The sequence below is a fragment of the Vipera berus genome, assembly GCF_964194415.1.
Source record: "Vipera berus genome assembly, chromosome: 1".
NCBI lineage: Eukaryota > Metazoa > Chordata > Lepidosauria > Squamata > Viperidae > Vipera > Vipera berus.
In genome coordinates, this window is record NC_138202.1 from 6,743,196 (window position 1) to 6,760,423 (window position 17,228).

Below are 17,228 nucleotides of genomic sequence, written 5' to 3' on the forward strand. Positions count from 1 at the left end.
CCCCTCCCTCCTTCCCTCCCCTCCCCTTCTTTCTGCCTCCTTTCCACTCTCCCTCCCATTCCCCTCTTTCCTTCCTTTTTTCCACTCTCCCTCCCATTCCCCTCCCTCCTTCCCTCCCCTCCCCTTCTTTCTGCCTCCTTTCCACTCTCCCTCCCATTCCCCTCTTTCCCTTCTCATTGATTGATTTCTTTATTCATTCATGCTGCTTACCATTTGCTCCGCCCACCGCTTCGTAGCCTCTTCATTCAGAGTTTCTCTTCCCAGCCCAGCTGCATCAAGTCCAGTCCGTCAGATGAGACCCCTTCATTCAGACCTGTTGCATTCGTCCGTCTCCTCTCCTTCCCCCTCCCCTAATTTCACAGACACCCAACCTATCTATTCTTCCTTTCCTTCCTTCATTATTCTCTCCTCTTTCCTATTCAACCTGCAAGATGTAATAATCTTCCACCTGGAGGAGAACTGCTGGGGAGGGGGGGGGGAACGCGCCAAGGAATATTAACTTCTGCCACCCGTTGTGATTTTTCTCCATTCAGGTTTTTCTGTAATGTCTTTTAGTAAAGACAAAAAAAGGACATTGTCTGGGCTTTTCAACATTTTTTTTTATACCTCTACATTAGACTTCTGTCAGCTGTCCAGCGTCTGCTGCGGTGGGCGGCTACAATAAATGTAAGGAAATAAATGCTGCATTTGTTAAAAAAAAAATGCCACCATCCCTGATCAAGAGGAGGGGGCTTCAGAAGGACAAAATGCTAGAAGGGAGTGTGGTTTAGCGTATGGTTTACTCAAACAGTAACCAGTAACCTAATCTAGGAATCACCAAGAACACTCCCACCATCATGGCAAGCCACTAGTATATAGGTCGGCATTCCTTTCTAGCCCGATGATGCTACCTAGTTGGGTAATCAAACATCTACAAGAAAATCTCCAAGCTCAGAGAGCACCCAGGACCCCACAGTCCTCCTCCTCCTCCTCCTCCTCCTCCTCCTCCTCTCTGCAAACCCCACTCCTAGCACTGATGATGTTACCTGGCTGGGTCATGAAATGTCTGCAAGAAAACCACCCAGCTCTGAGAGCATCAAGCACCCCACAGTCCTCCTCCTCCTCCTCCTCCTCCTCCTCCCCCTCCCCCCTCCTCCCCCTCCTCCCTGCAAACCCCACTCCTAGCACTGATGATGTTACCTGGCTGGGTCATGAAACGTCTGCAAGAAAACCACCCAGCTCTGAGAGCATCAAGCACCCCACAGTCCTCCTCCTCCTCCTCCTCCTCCTCCCCCTCCCCCCCTCCTCCCCCTCCTCCCTGCAAACCCCACTCCTAGCACTGATGATGTTACCCAGCTGGGTCATGAAACGTCTGCAAGAAAACCACCCAGCTCCGATAGCCATCAAGGGCCCCGCAGACATTCCCCTGCAAAGCCTCTCTTTCCAGAAGCAAATCTTTTTGAAATCCTTAGGATTTTGTTCTTGGTGTTAACGTGGAGGTTTGCCTGACTAAAATTCCATCTTTTGCCCTGTACACAAACTCTCCTTGCTGCGGCTATCTCGTCCTGGGCAGATTTTGTAATTTATTTCCCCTTGCTTCTTCCCAGAGTGGTTTAATTGTGTCCTTTCTCCCTTAAATGGCTCTGGAATACAACAGCCAATCTACCAGTTCTGGGTCATCGCCCGGCCAGATCCTGTTAACCTATTTTCAGGCCCCGCCACACGCAGCATCGGCCTCTTTGCCTCTCCAATTATATCCCCAAATATCGGCCATCGATAGCCAGGTCAAAGTTATTTTTGGAAGCGGAACCAGTAGCTACTCTGCGAGTCATTTTTTTAAAAAATGCATTTTTAAAGCCAAATCGATATGGATGTACACCTTTCTGCTGGATCAATTACGGCAGATTCTTGTTCAGCCGTTCCGGGATTAAATTCCCACAGTGACCAACCGTTGCGATCAAGGCGTCTTGAAAAATCGCACAGAGCTTTCCACAGCTGTTTTAATTAACAGGCCGTCCTCTATTTACGACCATTCGTTTAGGGACCGTTTAGAGTCCCGACGGCACTGGGAAAAAACAAACAAACGTGGCTTAGGACCGGTTATCAAACTTTACGACGCTGGTAGCAACTCCACGATCCCCTGACCAATATTCAGACGCTTGGCAACTGACTCATCTTTAGGACGGTTTGCGGCATCCCCGGGAGGGGGTGGTGTCACGTGATCCACCTTCTGACAAGCAAAATCAGATGGGGAAGCCAGATTCATTTAACGACCGTCTGACTAAAGTAACACCTGTGGTAACTCACCGAGCAATTATCGTAAGGAAAGGTCTTAAAACGGAGCAAAACTCGCTTAACAACTGTCAGGGGCTCAACCGTGGTCGTAAGGCAAGGACTACCTACACTTTATTGCCGGGATTACTCCAATTGCCTTGAACAAGCCGTCTAAAAACTGCTAGCTTGTGGCAGACAATTCCACAGCCCCACAGGTTTATTCCTAGGAAATTATTCGGAGGATAAAACTCATTCGTTTATCAGGCTTATAAACTGCTGGGGAAGATCGGCCTCAAAATCTTCTCTGAGCCACACATTAAAATGAATACTTTTGCTGCCTCTCCAATGGTCTACTCCGCCAGGATGTTGTGCAGCTTAAGCAGAAAAGTAATTGAGTTTAATTACAGGCAAAGCTCGATTTGCAACCGTTTATTTAGTGAGCAAAGTTGCAACCGCACTGAAAAAAAAGGGACTTGTCACCAGTCCTCACACTTACGACCATTGCAGCATCCCCATAGTTATGGAATCAAAAGTTTTGGCAACCTACCTGCATTTACAACGGTTGCAGCCTCCCTGCGATCACTATTTGACGAGCAAAGTCAATGGGGGAAGCCGGATCCACTTAACGACCTTGTGATTCGCTTAACAAACCTAGCAAAAGAGTCGTAAAATCCGGAGTGAGTCTCTTAACCGCCACCCTTAATAAGCCAGGGCAGTTCTGTGTCAGCAAATTGAGGACTTGCACAACGAACGGTCGTAAAACTGGGTGCAGCTCACTTCATGATCGCTTAGCAATAGAGGTTCTGGTCCCAAATTGCGGTCGTAAATCGAGGACCACGTGTATGAGGAAGCTGGGAAGAAACCGCAGAGAAAACACCGTTAGACACTTTACAACCTGCCTGTGCCTATTGGAGGCCCTACCAAAATGATGGGAGACTATGGCTCCCATCATCCTCGGCCAGCGTGAAGCAAAGGGCGGCAGGTCAGGGATCATGGGTCCCCAGGGGTTCAGAAAGGAAGCTGTGGCATTTGGGCTGGAGGTCTGCCTGAAATATAAAACTTGGACTCGGCCTGTCACAATGGAACGATCGCGGCGCGTTTCTAAGTTCTATACTATTTTAGACAACAGAATGACAGAGTCGGAAGGGACCCCCGGAGGTCTTCTAGTCCAACCCCCCCCCCGCTCAAGCAGGAGACCCCATACCATTCTAGACTTATGACAGAATGACAGTCGGAAGGGACCCCGGAGGTCTTCTAGTCCAACCCCCCGCTCAAGCAGGAGACCCCATACCATTCTAGACATGACAGCATGACAGAGTAGGAAGGGACCCCCGGAGGTCTTCTAGTCCAACCCCCTGCTCAAGCAGGAGACCCCATACCATTCTAGACTTATGACAGAATGACAGAGTAGGAAGGGACCCCCGGAGGTCTTCTAGTCCAACCCCCCACTCAAGCAGGAGACCCCATACCATTCTAGATTTATGACAGAATGATAGAGTCGGAAGGGACCCCGGAGGTCTTCTAGTCCAACCCCCCGCTCAAGCAGGAGACCCCATACCATTCTAGACAAATAGCAGAATGACAGAGTCGGAAGGGACCCCCGGAGGTCTTCTAGTCCAACCCCCCGCTCAGGCAGGAGACCCCATACCATTCTAGACTTATGACAGAATGACAGTCGGAAGGGACCCCGGAGGTCTTCCAGTCCAACCCCCCGCTCAAGCAGGAGACCCCATACCATTCTAGACTTATGACAGAATGACAGAGTAGGAAGGGACCCCTGGAGGTCTTCTAGTCCAACCCCCTGCTCAAGCAGGAGACCCCATACCATTCTAGACAAATAGCAGAATGACAGAGTAGGAAGGGACCCCCAGAGGTCTTCTAGTCCAACCCCCTGCTCAAGCAGGAGACCCCATACCATTCTAGACTTATGACAGAATGACAGAGTAGGAAGGGACCCCCGGAGGTCTTCTAGTCCAACCCCCTGCTCAAGCAGGAGACCCCATACCATTCTAGACTTATGACAGCATGACAGAGTCAGAAGGGAGAATGAAAGGGGGGAGGGAGGGAGGGAGGGAGGAAAAGACCAGGTGGGGAGAGAGAGAAGGAAGGAAAGAGGAGGGAGGGAAGGAAGGAAGGAGTAAAAAAAGGGAGGGAGGAAAAGAGGTGAGGGGGAAGGAAGGAAGAGCATGGAGAGGAGAAGGAAGGGAAGGAGGGAGGAAGAAGACAGGAGTGAGAAGAAAGGAAGGGGGGAAGAGAGATGGAAGGAAGGAAGGAAGGAAGGAAGGAAGGAAGGAAGGAAGGAAGGAAGGAAGGAAGAATTCCTGATGCTTCCTGCCAGATTCCCACAATGGGGAAGCCTGCTGGAAGTCGGAAATCTCACTGCTTTTTTGCCCGCCTGTGGTCATTCTGTTTTTCTGTTTAGGTGAAGAAATATCTCTGAAACGATGACGCGGGAGATCACGGGTTGCCTGCTTTAACTACAGCACTCAAGCTGAGATTTTTTCATTCTGTCCCTTCATTTGATTGACAGATTCAATTAAGCCACCTTTATCTCTGCACAGAACAGCAATACAGTCTTAGCGTGAATCTATTTTCCAAGGTCCTGGTAAGCGCTGAGCTATAAACTAACACAACGGCATTTTAAAACCGACACAATTAATCAAAATTTGCCGATCTCTGAAGTGGGCCGCCCAATTTGTCATTTCAGCTTTTATTTTATTTTATTTTATTTTTGGTTTTTTAAAAAAGAAACCAACATATTAAAGATAAGGCCGTGCCAACGCGCAAACATTTGCGTGAAGTACATTAAGTGAAGCTGTTTGCAAACTCAGCACGGCCCATTAGAAATGGAGCAGCGGAGATGCGCCTTACAGATTTTAGGGCAAATATCTAAATAAATATTTATTTAAATTAAATTGAATGGAATGCATATTTAAATGTTTAAATAAATAAATAAAGCAGATGTCAAGTTTTGTGAACGGGGCTATCAAAACAGACCTGCGTAAAAAGCTAAAGCAGAGAAGCAAGAATGAACGGAATTTCAAAAAAATAAATAAATAAAATCGGACTCCTTAATGCTTCTTTAGGATAAGGCAAGACGGTTCTCGACTTACGACCAGCATTGGGAATTTCTGTCGCTAAACAAGGTGGTCGTTAAGTGAGTCACACCCAATTTGATGCCTTTTTTTTTTGCAGCCACAGATAGTCCTTGACTTACGACCGGAAGTGAGGCCAACGATTCTGGGGTGAAGTGAGACATTCGTTCAGTGGATTTTGCCCCAGTTTTACGACCTTCCTTGCCACAGTTCTTAAGGGAATCGTGGCAGTTGATGGGTGAGTTAGTGACCCGGTTGTTAAGTGAATCTGCTTGTCGGAAGTCACCAAAGGGGATCACATGACCTTGGGGGACAGCAATGATCGTTAGTATGAGCCAGCTGCCAAGCGCCTGGCTTTGGATCACATGACCGCGAGGGATGCTGCAACGGTCGTTAAGTGTGAAAAATGATCGTAAGTTCCTTTTTTCAGTGTCGTTGTAACTTTGAGCGGTCACTAAATGAACTATTGTAAGTCGAGGACTCCCTCTATTGTTAAGTGAATCACTGCAGTTGTTAAGCAAATCAGGCGGTCGTTAAGCAAACCTGGCTCTCTGCATTGGGGAAGCGCTACTAAAGGTAATTAGTGTTACTACTCGTGGTTTGCACCTCTCGTGTGGACTACCTCGGGAGGCTGACAGCTGCAGTACTTACCCATTGACTAGGATGAGTAAAAGTAGTCCTCGACTTACAACCATTTGTTAAGTGACTGTTGGAAGTTACAACAGCACTGAAAAAAGGGACTTATGACCGATCCTCACACTTACGACCGTTGCGGCATTCCTCATGGCCATGTGATAAAATTGGGGAGGTGAAGCATTCACTTATTATTTACCTTGGAATTAATCTTACTTAAACCTAACCTTCAGACCATCAAGTAAGCAAGACCCCAATCAAGAAATGGCCAAAGAGCCGTTAGTAAAAAGCCCAACCAAAGAATCTCTAAGACCACCCCACCCCCCAGGCCGGCAAGACCCCCCCCAGAATATAAACTGACAGCAAACCCCCCTCCCTTCTAGCATGGATGATGTTATGAGCCTTGGTGGAGCAGTGGGCTAATGCCTCCTTAAGTAACACCAGCTGCCTGCAATTAGTGCAGGTTCGAGTCCCACCAGGCTCAAGGTCGACTCAGCCTTCCATCCTTCCGAGGTAGGTAAAATGAGGACCCAGATTGTTCGGGGCAATTAAGCTGACTTTGTAATAATGCCGCTTGGGGGGTGTATGAAAGCCCTAATAAGCAGGCATATACATAGAATGAAGGCTACTGCTAAGCTTGTAAGCCCGCCCTGAGTCTTCGGAGAAGGGCGGGATATAAATGGAATTAAAATTTAAAAAAAATTAATTAAGAATGTTCCCTAGTTAGGGTAATGTCTGCAAGAAAACAAGCAAGCTCAGAGACCACCCAGCACCCCACCATCTTCCTTCTCCTCCTCCTCCTCCTCCTCCTCCTCCTCCCCTCCACAAATCCCCCTCCCTTCTAGCATGGATGATGTTCCCTAGTTAGGGTAATGAAACCTTTGCAAGGAAACAAGCAAGCTCAGAGACCACCCAGCACCCCACCGTCTTCCTCCTCCTCCTCCTCCTCCTCCTCTCCACAAAGCCCCCTCCCATTTAGCAGGGATGATGTTCCCTAGTTAGGTCACAAGACATCTGCAAGAAAACAGGCAAGCTCAGAGACCACCCAGCACCCCACCGTCTTCCTCCTCCTCCTCCTCCTCCTCCTCCTCCTCCTCCTCATTTCACCCTTGAGCCATGCTCTGTTCCTTCCCAACTGTCATGTTCCCCCCTCCCAGTTTTGGAGAGGTTGACACAAAGATGAAGGGGTTCAACTTATTTTCCAAAGCACCCGAGGGCAGGACAAGAAACAGTGGATGGAAACTAGTCAAGGAGAGAAGCAACTCGGAACTAAGGAGGAACTTCCTGACAGCCAGGACAATTAACCAGTGGAACAGCTTGCCACCAGACATCGTGGGTGCTCCATCACTGGAGGTTTTAAAGAGGAAACTGGACAGCCACTTGTCTGAAATGGGATAGGGTCTCCTGCTTGAGCAGGGGGCTGGACTAGAAGATGACTGTCAAAAAGAGCCTGCCCCAGTTCTAAAGTGAACACCGCCATCATCAAGCAATTTGTGTGTGTAGAACCTTTTTGTTGCTGTTGCCAAAAATGGGAAGTAAATATCAGGTTCGGGCGCATAAATCATAAAACGCAACCCGGTGTTCGTGGGACATTGCAGATGGCCATAAACACAACCTGGTTGTTGAATTGTTTATTTTATTTCTTTTTATTTTAATCCCATTTATATCCCGCCCTTCTCCGAAGACTCAGGGCGGCTTACAATCTAAGCACAAATCAATGTGCTTAGCAATAATGTTGACCTGTCGGAAAGGGCGGCTGTCATAACTTCGGAACTGGATCCTAAGTAGTTTTGGGTCCATCATCATAAGTTGAGGACTACGTCTGAATCTCCTTTATTTCCATCAGGAAGAATTAAGGTTGTAGTTAACTGGTCCAGGGAAATCAATCGGGCATAAAGTATTTAAGACACCCTTTTTATGCCCCGGCTGTCCAGAAAGAAACAGGGGTCCTTAAAAAGAAAAAATAGTTCTTATTAGAGAAGCTTTGAAAATCCAAAGATGCTCAGAGGGTATGTTTATACCAGGGCATCAAAGAGTTTTACATTGCTCCTTTGGTGTTTTGCTCTGGAAAAAATGCTGGGCGATCGATCTGCAAGTTATTTACTATCACGTATTCCTGGGTGTTTAGGACTCAAAAGAGTGAAGATTTCAACAGCAGACTAAGCCAGGATCTGCTGCCTCTGATCAGGATCTGACGAAGACCCTCGTTGAGCAGGGACTTGCTTAAGCCAGAGGCATTTTCCTAGGAGAGGGAAGAAGGATTGCAGGGGATAACAACAACAACAACAACAACAACAATAAAAGGTAAAGGTTCCCCCGCACATGCGTGCTAGTCGTTTCCAACTCTAGTGGCCGGAGCTGTTCTGAACCAGCCCTCTTCTGGCCTTGTAGTAAGGCAAACCCCTATTCAGAAAGAAGAGACTGGAGAGCGTCCAAGGCTAAAAGGCGTCTGCCAGGATTTATTACTCAATTAACAAAAACACTAGAGCTTGTCTCCTCAAGCGGAAGAGTTGCTTTCAGCAACCAGCCCCTCCCCAAACACTCCTTTTATTGAGAGCTCAGGGCGTGGTCTCCCTGTGCCTCCTCCCGAGGAGTCCCACAGCCTTTCTTTGTTTGTTCCTGCTCGACTGCCTCCTGCGTCGGGCGTCCTTGAACAGGGCCAGCTGTGGGTCATCATCCTCCGCAGCTGAGGGCTCACGCAGCTGAGAAGAGGTCCCCGGCTGAGGGCTCTGCAAAGCCTCCAAACCATCATCAGCCGGTTCGTCTCCCTCCTCCCCCTCATCTGAGTCATCCGATACATCGGAGCCGGCTGTCGGACCCACAGGCTGGCCCTGAGTCACAACAGGAGCTCATCTCCATTTCAAAGCCAAAGAGGACATCCGAGGACGTCTCCGTGGTCATGTGGCCGGCATGACTAGACGCCAAAGGCGCACGGAACGCTGTTTACCTTCCCACCGTAGTGGTCCCTATTTTTCTACTTGCATTTTTACGTGCTTTTGAACTGCTAGGTTGGCAGAAGCTGGGACGAGTAACAGGCGCTCACTCTGCTACGCAGCACTCGGGATTCGACCCACCAAACTGCCGACCTTCTGATTGACAAGCTCAGCGTCCTAACCCACTGAGCCACCACATCCCTACAACAACAATAGATGAATAATAATAATTATGGATGAAACGTGTAACAGGGATACCCATTGTCATTGGGGCACTGGGAACGATGTCCAAAAACTTTGCAAAACACATCAAGAAATTGCAGCTTCCTGCAATAACTCCAGCGAAGCTACAAAAAACTGCGCTACTCGGAACATCTTACATTTTAAGGAGCTACCTGGTTGATACCTAGGATGCTGGCAGCAACCCGTGTCAACCATTAGTGTCAGTCAATTTGAGTGTTCAGTTGACTGAGTTTCATGTTTTATGAATAAAAGTTTTATAATAATAGTAAAGTTACCACGACCTGGCCATCGAAACTGAGTGTTGAGTGTTCAGTTGACTGAGTTTCATGTTTTATGAATAAAAGTTTAATAATAATAATAATAATAATATAATAATAATAATAATAATGATGATGATGATGATGATGATGATGATGATGATGATGATGATGTTGGAAGGGACCTTAGAGGGAGGGAGGAAAGAAGAAAGAAAGGAAAAAGAAAGGAAGGAAGGAAAAAGATGGAGAGGAAGGAAGAAGGGAGGGAAGGAGGGAGGGAGGAAAGAAGGAAGGAAGAAAAAAGAGATGGAGAGGAAGTAAGGAAGAAGAGGATGAAGGGACGAAGGAAAGAAGGAAGGAAGTAAGCAAGGAAAGAAGAAAGGAAGGAAAAAGAGATGGAGGGGAAGTAAGGAAGAAGAGGATGAAGGGACGAAGGAAAGAAGGAAGGAAGTAAGCAAGGAAAGAAGAAAGGAAGGAAAAAGAGATGGAGATGAAGTAAGGAAGAAGAGGAAGAAGGGACAAAGGAAAGAAGGAAGGAAGGAAGCAAGGAAAGAAGAAAGGAAGGAAAAACAGGTGGAGAGGAAGAAAGAGGAGGAGGAGTTGCTCTCTATATAAGAAATAACTTTATCTCTACAGAAATAGAGCACAACAATGACGAAAACTGCAAACTTGAAAGCATTTGGGTCAATATAAAAGGGGGAAAAAATGACATTGCCATAGGTGTATATACTATAGGCCGCCCAACCAAGCAGAGGAAATAGATGAACTTTTTGCTAGTCAGCTAACTAAGGTATGTAAGAAGCACATCACAATAGTAATGGGGGACTTTAATTACCCTGATATCAACTGGGAGACAAACTCTGCACCAAGTGGAAGATCAAACAGATTCCTGACAAACCTAGCAGACAACTTTGTCACCCAAAAAGTAGAGAAGGGAACTAGGGGATTAGCCATATTGGATTTAATTCTCACTAACAGAGATGAAATGATAGACGGTGTCGAAGCCACAGGAACCTGGGGGGGGAGTGATCATGCAATATTGGAATTCAACATTCTGGAAGCACAAGCAATAGAACACAGCCAAACTAGAGTCTTGGACTTTAAAAGAGCTAATTTCAATAAACTTAGAGAGACCTTGGGAAGAATTCCATGGATGAGAATCCTAAAGGGGAAAACAACTCAAGAAGCTTGGGAAATTTTGAAAAGTGAGATAATAAAGGCCCAGTCTAGTACAATACCAACAAAGAAGAAAAATAACAGCTCTCAAAAGAAACCAGCATGGCTGCATAAAGAACTCTCTGATAAATTGAAAGATAAAAAGGACAAGTATAAGAATTGGAAAGAGGGGCACATAACTAAGTCAGAATATCAGCAAATAGCCCGAGCCTGCAAAGATGAAGTGAGGAAAGCTAAGGCTCAAAATAAACTAAGGCTTGCGAACAAAGTCAAAAATAACAAAAAAAGCTTCTTTCAACATGTAAAAAACAAGAAAAAAGTTAAGGAAATGATTGGTCCATTAGTGGGGGAAAGTGGCAAGAAGGTGACAAGCCATAGGGAGAAAGCAGAACTATTTAACTCGTTTTTTGCATCTGTCTTTACACAAAGGGAAAAAAACAGTCCAACCTACCAAAACCAGTGCCATAAAAAACAGAATAGAAACGCAAGTTAAGATAGGCAAAAAAATGGTAAGTGAACACCTGTCCAGCCTAGACGAGTTCAAATCACCAGGACCAGATGGATTACACCCCAAGGTTCTCAAGGAACTGGCAGACGTGATCTCAGAACCACTGAACTATATTTTTCAAAGATCCTGGAGCACTGGGGAACTTACCAGAGGACTGGAAAAGAGCTGATGTAGTTGCCATCTTCAAAAAAGGGGGAAAAAATGGATCCAGGAAATTACAGACCTATCAGCCTGACCTCAATAACAGGGAAGATTCTGGAAAAGATAATCAAGCAACAAATCAGCAAACATCTAGAGGCAAACAAAGTCATTACCAAAAGCCAACATGGGTTTGTCAAAAACAGATCATGCCAGATAAATCTTATTGCATTCTTTGACCCGGTGACAAAATTAGTGGACCAGAGGAATGCTGTGGATATAATTTACTTGGGCTTCAGTAAGGCATTTGATAAAGTAGATCACAACCTACTACTTGATAAGATAGAAAAATGTGGCTTAGATAGCATCACCACCAGATGGATTCGTAGCTGGCTGACGGACTGTACTCAGCGTGTGGTCCTCAATGGAACCGCATCTACATGGAGGGAAGTGTGCAGTGGGGTGCTCCAGGGCTCTGTTCTGGGCCCAGTGCTCTTCAGCATCTTCATCAACGATTTGGATGAGGGGATAGATGGGGAACTCATCAAATTTGCAGACGACACCAAGCTGGCAGGAATAGCCAATACTCCAGAAGACAGGCTTAAGATACAGGAGGATCTGGACAGACTTGAACACTGGGCACTATCTAACAAAATGAAATTCAATGGTGAAAAAAGTAAGGTTCTATGTTTAAACAAGAAAAACCAAATGCACAGGTATAGCATAGGTGGTACCTTGCTCAATAGTAGCAACTGTGAGAGGGATCTCAGAGTATTAGTGGACAATCGCTTAAATATGAGCCAGCCGTGTGCTGCAGCTGCCAAAAAAGCCAACACACTGCTAGACTGCATTAAGAGAGGGAGAGAATCAAGATCACGTGAAGTACTAATACTACTTTACAATGCCTTGGTAAGGCCACACCTGGAATACTGCATCCAGTTTTGGTCACCAAGACATAAAAACGATATTGAGACTCTAGAAAGTGTGCAGAGAAGAGCAACAAAGATGACCAGGGGTCTGGAGGCTAAAACATACAAAGCATGGTTGCTGGAATTGGGTATGTGTAGTTTAATGAAGACAAGGGTGAGGGGTGACATGATAGCAGTGTTTCAATATCTCAGGGGCTGCCCCAAAGAAGAGGGAGTCAAGCTATTCTCCAAAGCGCCCAAAGGCAGGACAAGAAGCATCGGATGGAAACTAACCAAGGAGAGAAGCAACCTAGAACTAATGAGAAACTTCCTGACAGTGAGAACAGTTAACCAGTGGAACCACCTGCCTCCAGAAGCGGTGAATGCTCCAACACTGGAGGTTTTTAAGAAGAGACTGGACAGCCATTTGCCTGAAATGGTATAGGGCAGGGGTCTGCAACCTTGACAACTTTAAGACTTGTGGACTTCAGCTCCCAGAATTCCTCAGCCAGCTATGAATTCTGGGAGCTGCAGTCCACAAGTCTTAAAGTTATCAAGGTTGCAGACCCCTGGTATAAGTGTTATTGCCTGAGCAGAGGGTTGCACTAGATGACCTCCAAGGTCTCTTCCAACTTTATTACTATTACTAAAGGAGAGAGAGAGAAAGGAAGGGAGAGAGGGATGGATGGAGGGGCAGGGGCAGGGAGGGAGAGAGAGGGGGAGGGAGGGAGGGAGGGAGGAAGGATGGAGGGAAGGAAAAAGAGAGGTGGAGAGGAAGGAAAGAAGGAAGAAGGAGAGAGGGAGGGAGGGTGGGGGTACGGTCTTAAGTGATTTGCTTAACAATCATGGCAAAAAAGTTGGCAAAATTGGATGCGCCTCACTTAACAACCGCTTTGCTTACCATGGAGATTTTGGTTTCAGTTGTGGTTGGAAAACAAGGACTTCCTGTATTTATAACTTTTCCTCTTTCTGCCTTTTGGGCAACCGGGTTTTACTGAAAGGAAGTGCCAAATAAGCACTGCTCACCTTAAGAGAAAAGGGCTGTTGGCTTCTCCGTTCAGCCCTCCTTTTTTTTAATCCTTGCAGGGCTTTTTTAAATTTATTTATTTAAATTATCCATATCCTTTAGGTAAGAAAGCTGTTTTCCCCTGGATCTGCTGGGTCGTTGAGGAGAAATAATTCTTTTTTTTTTCACCTTTACAAATTCAACCCTCCATTTCTTATTGCAGTTCTGGTCATTCAAGTCTGCATTCACCTCCGATGAGCCCCAGAATCCTAATTAATAATGAATATTGATCACAGACCAGAAAGGCAAAGGAATCGAATTTTTCGTTTGCCACTTCTTTTTCCTGTGATTTTTTTTTAAAAAAAATGGAGGTCGGGTATGAGTGCGAGGTCAGGCAGGACTGAAATGGGAAAAGTTAATAATTGATAGCCCTATTTCTGTGGCGTCTGATCAAAAGAGGTGATTGCATGACAAACGGCCAAATTACTGTAAAATACTACATGCCTATTAATAATGCAGCTGCTCCAGATAGGGCCATAGCATAATGCGAGATCAGATTTTGCTATAAGATAGATGGTGAGGGATGGCTCAGAAACCCACAGAAGGGTGAAAAATTGGCAGAGATTTTGGGATTTTGCCAAAATTTAGGGAGAGAGAGAGAGAGAGAGGGAGAAAAGAGAGAAAGAAAGTGACAGAAAAGAGAAGAGTGAAAGAGAGAGAGAAATAAAGAGAAAGAATGAAAGAGAGAGATAAAGAGAGAGAGAGAGAAAGGGAGAGAGAGAAAGAAAGTTAAAAGAACGAGAGAGAGGAGTGAAAGAAAAAGAAAAAGAGAAAGAGAGAGAAAGAAAAAGCAAAAGAGTGAAAGAGAAAGAGAAAGAAAGTGAGAGAAAGAAAAAAAAGAGAGAGAGAAAGTGAAAGAGAAAACTAGAGAGTGAAAGAGAGGGGGAGAAAGGGAGAAGAGAGAGAGAGAGAAAGAAAGAGAGAAAGAGAGAGAAAAGAATGAAAGAGAAAGAGAGAGAAAGAGAGAGAAAGAAAAAGAGAAAGAGAGAGAAAGAAAAAGAAAAAGAGTGAAAGAGAAAGAGAAAGAAAGAGAAAGAAAGTGAGAGAAAGAGAAAAAGAGAGAGGGAAAGAGAGAAAGTGAAAGAGAAAAAGAGAGTGAAAGAGAGGGGGAGAAAGGGAGAAGAGAGAGAGAGAGAAAGAGAGAAAGAGAGAGAAACGAATGAAAGAGAAAGAGAGAGAAAGAGAGAGAAAAAGCAAGAGTGAAAGGTAGAGAAAGAGAAAAAGAGAGAGAGAGAAAGTGAGAGGAGAAAAAGAGAGTGAAAGAGAGAGAGAAATAAAGAGAAAGAATGAAAGAGAGAGATAAAGAGAGAGAGAGAGAAAGGGAGAGAGAGAAAGAAAGTTAAAAGAACGAGAGAGAGAGAGGAGTGAAAGAAAAAGAAAAAAAGAGAGAGAGAGAAAGAAAAAGCAAAAGAGTGAAAGAGAAAGAGAAAGAAAGTGAGAGAAAAAAAAAAGAGAGAGAGAAAGTGAAAGAGAAAACTAGAGAGTGAAAGAGAGGGGGAGAAAGGGAGAAGAGAGAGAGAGAGAAAGAAAGAGAGAAAGAGAGAGAAAAGAATGAAAGAGAAAGAGAGAGAAAGAGAGAGAAAGAAAAAGAGAAAGAGAAAGAAAAAGAAAAAGAGTGAAAGAGAAAGAGAAAGAAAGAGAAAGAAAGTGAGAGAAAGAGAAAAAGAGAGAGGGAAAGAGAGAAAGTGAAAGAGAAAAAGAGAGTGAAAGAGAGGGGGAGAAAGGGAGAAGAGAGAGAGAGAGAAAGAAAGAGAGAAAGAGAGAGAAACGAATGAAAGAGAAAGAGAGAGAAAGAGAGAGAAAAAGCAAAAGAGTGAAAGGTAGAGAAAGAGAAAAAGAGAGAGAGAGAAAGTGAGAGGAGAAAAAGAGAGAGTGAAAGAGAGAAAGAAAAAGAGAGAAAGAGGAGAGAGAGAGAGAGAGAGAGAGAAAAGAAGAGATTGTTGTGATTTGGATCGCTTATCTTCACACACAAAAACATATACAGGTAGTCCTCGATTTACGACCACAATCGAGCCCAACATTTCTGTTGCTAAGCGAGACATTTGTTCAGTGAGTTTTGCCCCATTTTACGACCTTTCTTGCCACAGCTGTTACGTGAATCCCTTCAGTTGTTAAGTTAGTGACAATGGCTGTTAAGCGAATCCGGCTTCCCCCCCTTGACTTTGCCTGTCAGAAGGTCGCAAAAGGTGGATCACAGGACGCCCGGGACGCTGCCACCGTCGTAAATACGAGTCAGTTGCCAAGCGCCTGGACCCAAAGGGGAGGCTACAACGGTCGCTAAGTGCGAAAAGCCGTCCTAAGTCGCTTTTTCCACCACCACCACCCCCAGCACCGTTGTAACTTTGAACGGTCGCTAAATGAACTGTTTTAAGTCGAGGACTACCTGGACAATTCAGTGGCAGGACGAATGGCAGGAAAGGTTTGCTCCGAGGATTTCTTCCGGTGCTTGGACAGCGTCGGTGGGAACCAAACAAATGCAGACGGGGGGGGGGGGAGGCGATAAAGATGGAAACAACCCACCCACCCCCACTTTCAAAGTTAGCTCCCCTCCTCCCCCCCCCAATTTTTCCTGTACAGTTTGTGTTGTGTAGTATCCTTTTGCCGCGCCGTCTGCTGCTTGTGGAGCCTGCGCAGGCTTCCGTGGCAACTCCGTGCACAAGGCCGTTGCGATGGCAACCCGCTCAGCACAAACCAGGGAGAATCAGTAATAATAACATTAATATTATATTATGACCGATATAATGCTACGGATTACTGGGTATAATTATTATCTTCATAAGAGGTGATTAATATAGAGATTTCCCCCCCCCACACACACACTTCTGCACACATCTGGAAACTGCGGGATTCCTGAAACTTAGACAGGAAAGGAAGGGTCAACCGACGTAACTTTTTGTCCCTGTTTAAAGTTTGAACTTCAGTGCCAAAGTATGGGAGGGGCCGTGTGCAAGGACTCCTCGAGTTACGACTGTATTTGAGACCAGAATACAGACCTCAACTTACAACCGTTCAGTTAGCGGTGGTTACCCCGGCACTGAAAAAAAAAGTCATTGGTTGTGACCCTTACGACCGTCGCACCATCCCTGTGGCCAGGTGATCAAAATTCAGACTGAATCGGCAACTGATTCGTATTTAGGACGGTCGCAGTGTCCGGCGGTCACGGGGGTCCCCTTTTACGACCGTCTGACAAGCAAAGTCAACTTGGGTAACCCGGATTCACTTTGCAACCGTGTCACTAATTAAAACAACTGCCGTGATTCACGTAACAACCGGGGCAAGTAAGATCGTAAAATGGGGGCAAGACTCACTTAACAACTGTCTTGCTTAGCAACGGAAAATTTGGGCTCAGTTGTGGCCATAAGAGTACAGAGAGTGCAGAGAAGAGCAACAGAGATGATCAGGGGACTGGAGGCTAAAACATAGAAAGAACGGTTGCTGGAATTGGGTATGTCTGGTTTAATGAAGAGAAGGACGAGGGGTGACATGATAGCAGCCTTCTAGTATCTCAGGAGCTGCCCCAAAGAAGAGGGAGTCAAGCTATCCCCCAAAGTGCCTGAAGGCTGGACAAGAAGCAACGGATGGAAACTGATCAAGGAGAGAAGCAACCCAGAACTAAAGAGAAACTTCCTGACAGTGAGAACAATTAACCAGTGGAACTACCTGCCTCCAGAAGCGGTGAATGCTCCAACACTGGAAGTTTTGAAGAAGACACCGGACAGCCATTTGTCTGAAATGGTATAGGGCAGTGATGGTGAACCTTTTAGAGGCCAAGTGTCCCAATCCCTCCCTGTCCCCCACACACCCCTATTCTGCCACCCCGCCCATGATCCCAGAACACTGCAGCCATCATAAATACGAGTCAGTTGCCGAGTGTCTGAATTTTGATCATGTCACTATGGGGATGCTGGAACGGGTGTAAGTCTGGAAAACAGTCATAAGTCATGTTTTTCAGTGGCATGGTCACTAAATGAACTGTTGTAAGTCGAGGACCACCTGAACTTTTGTAGAACTGTCCCTT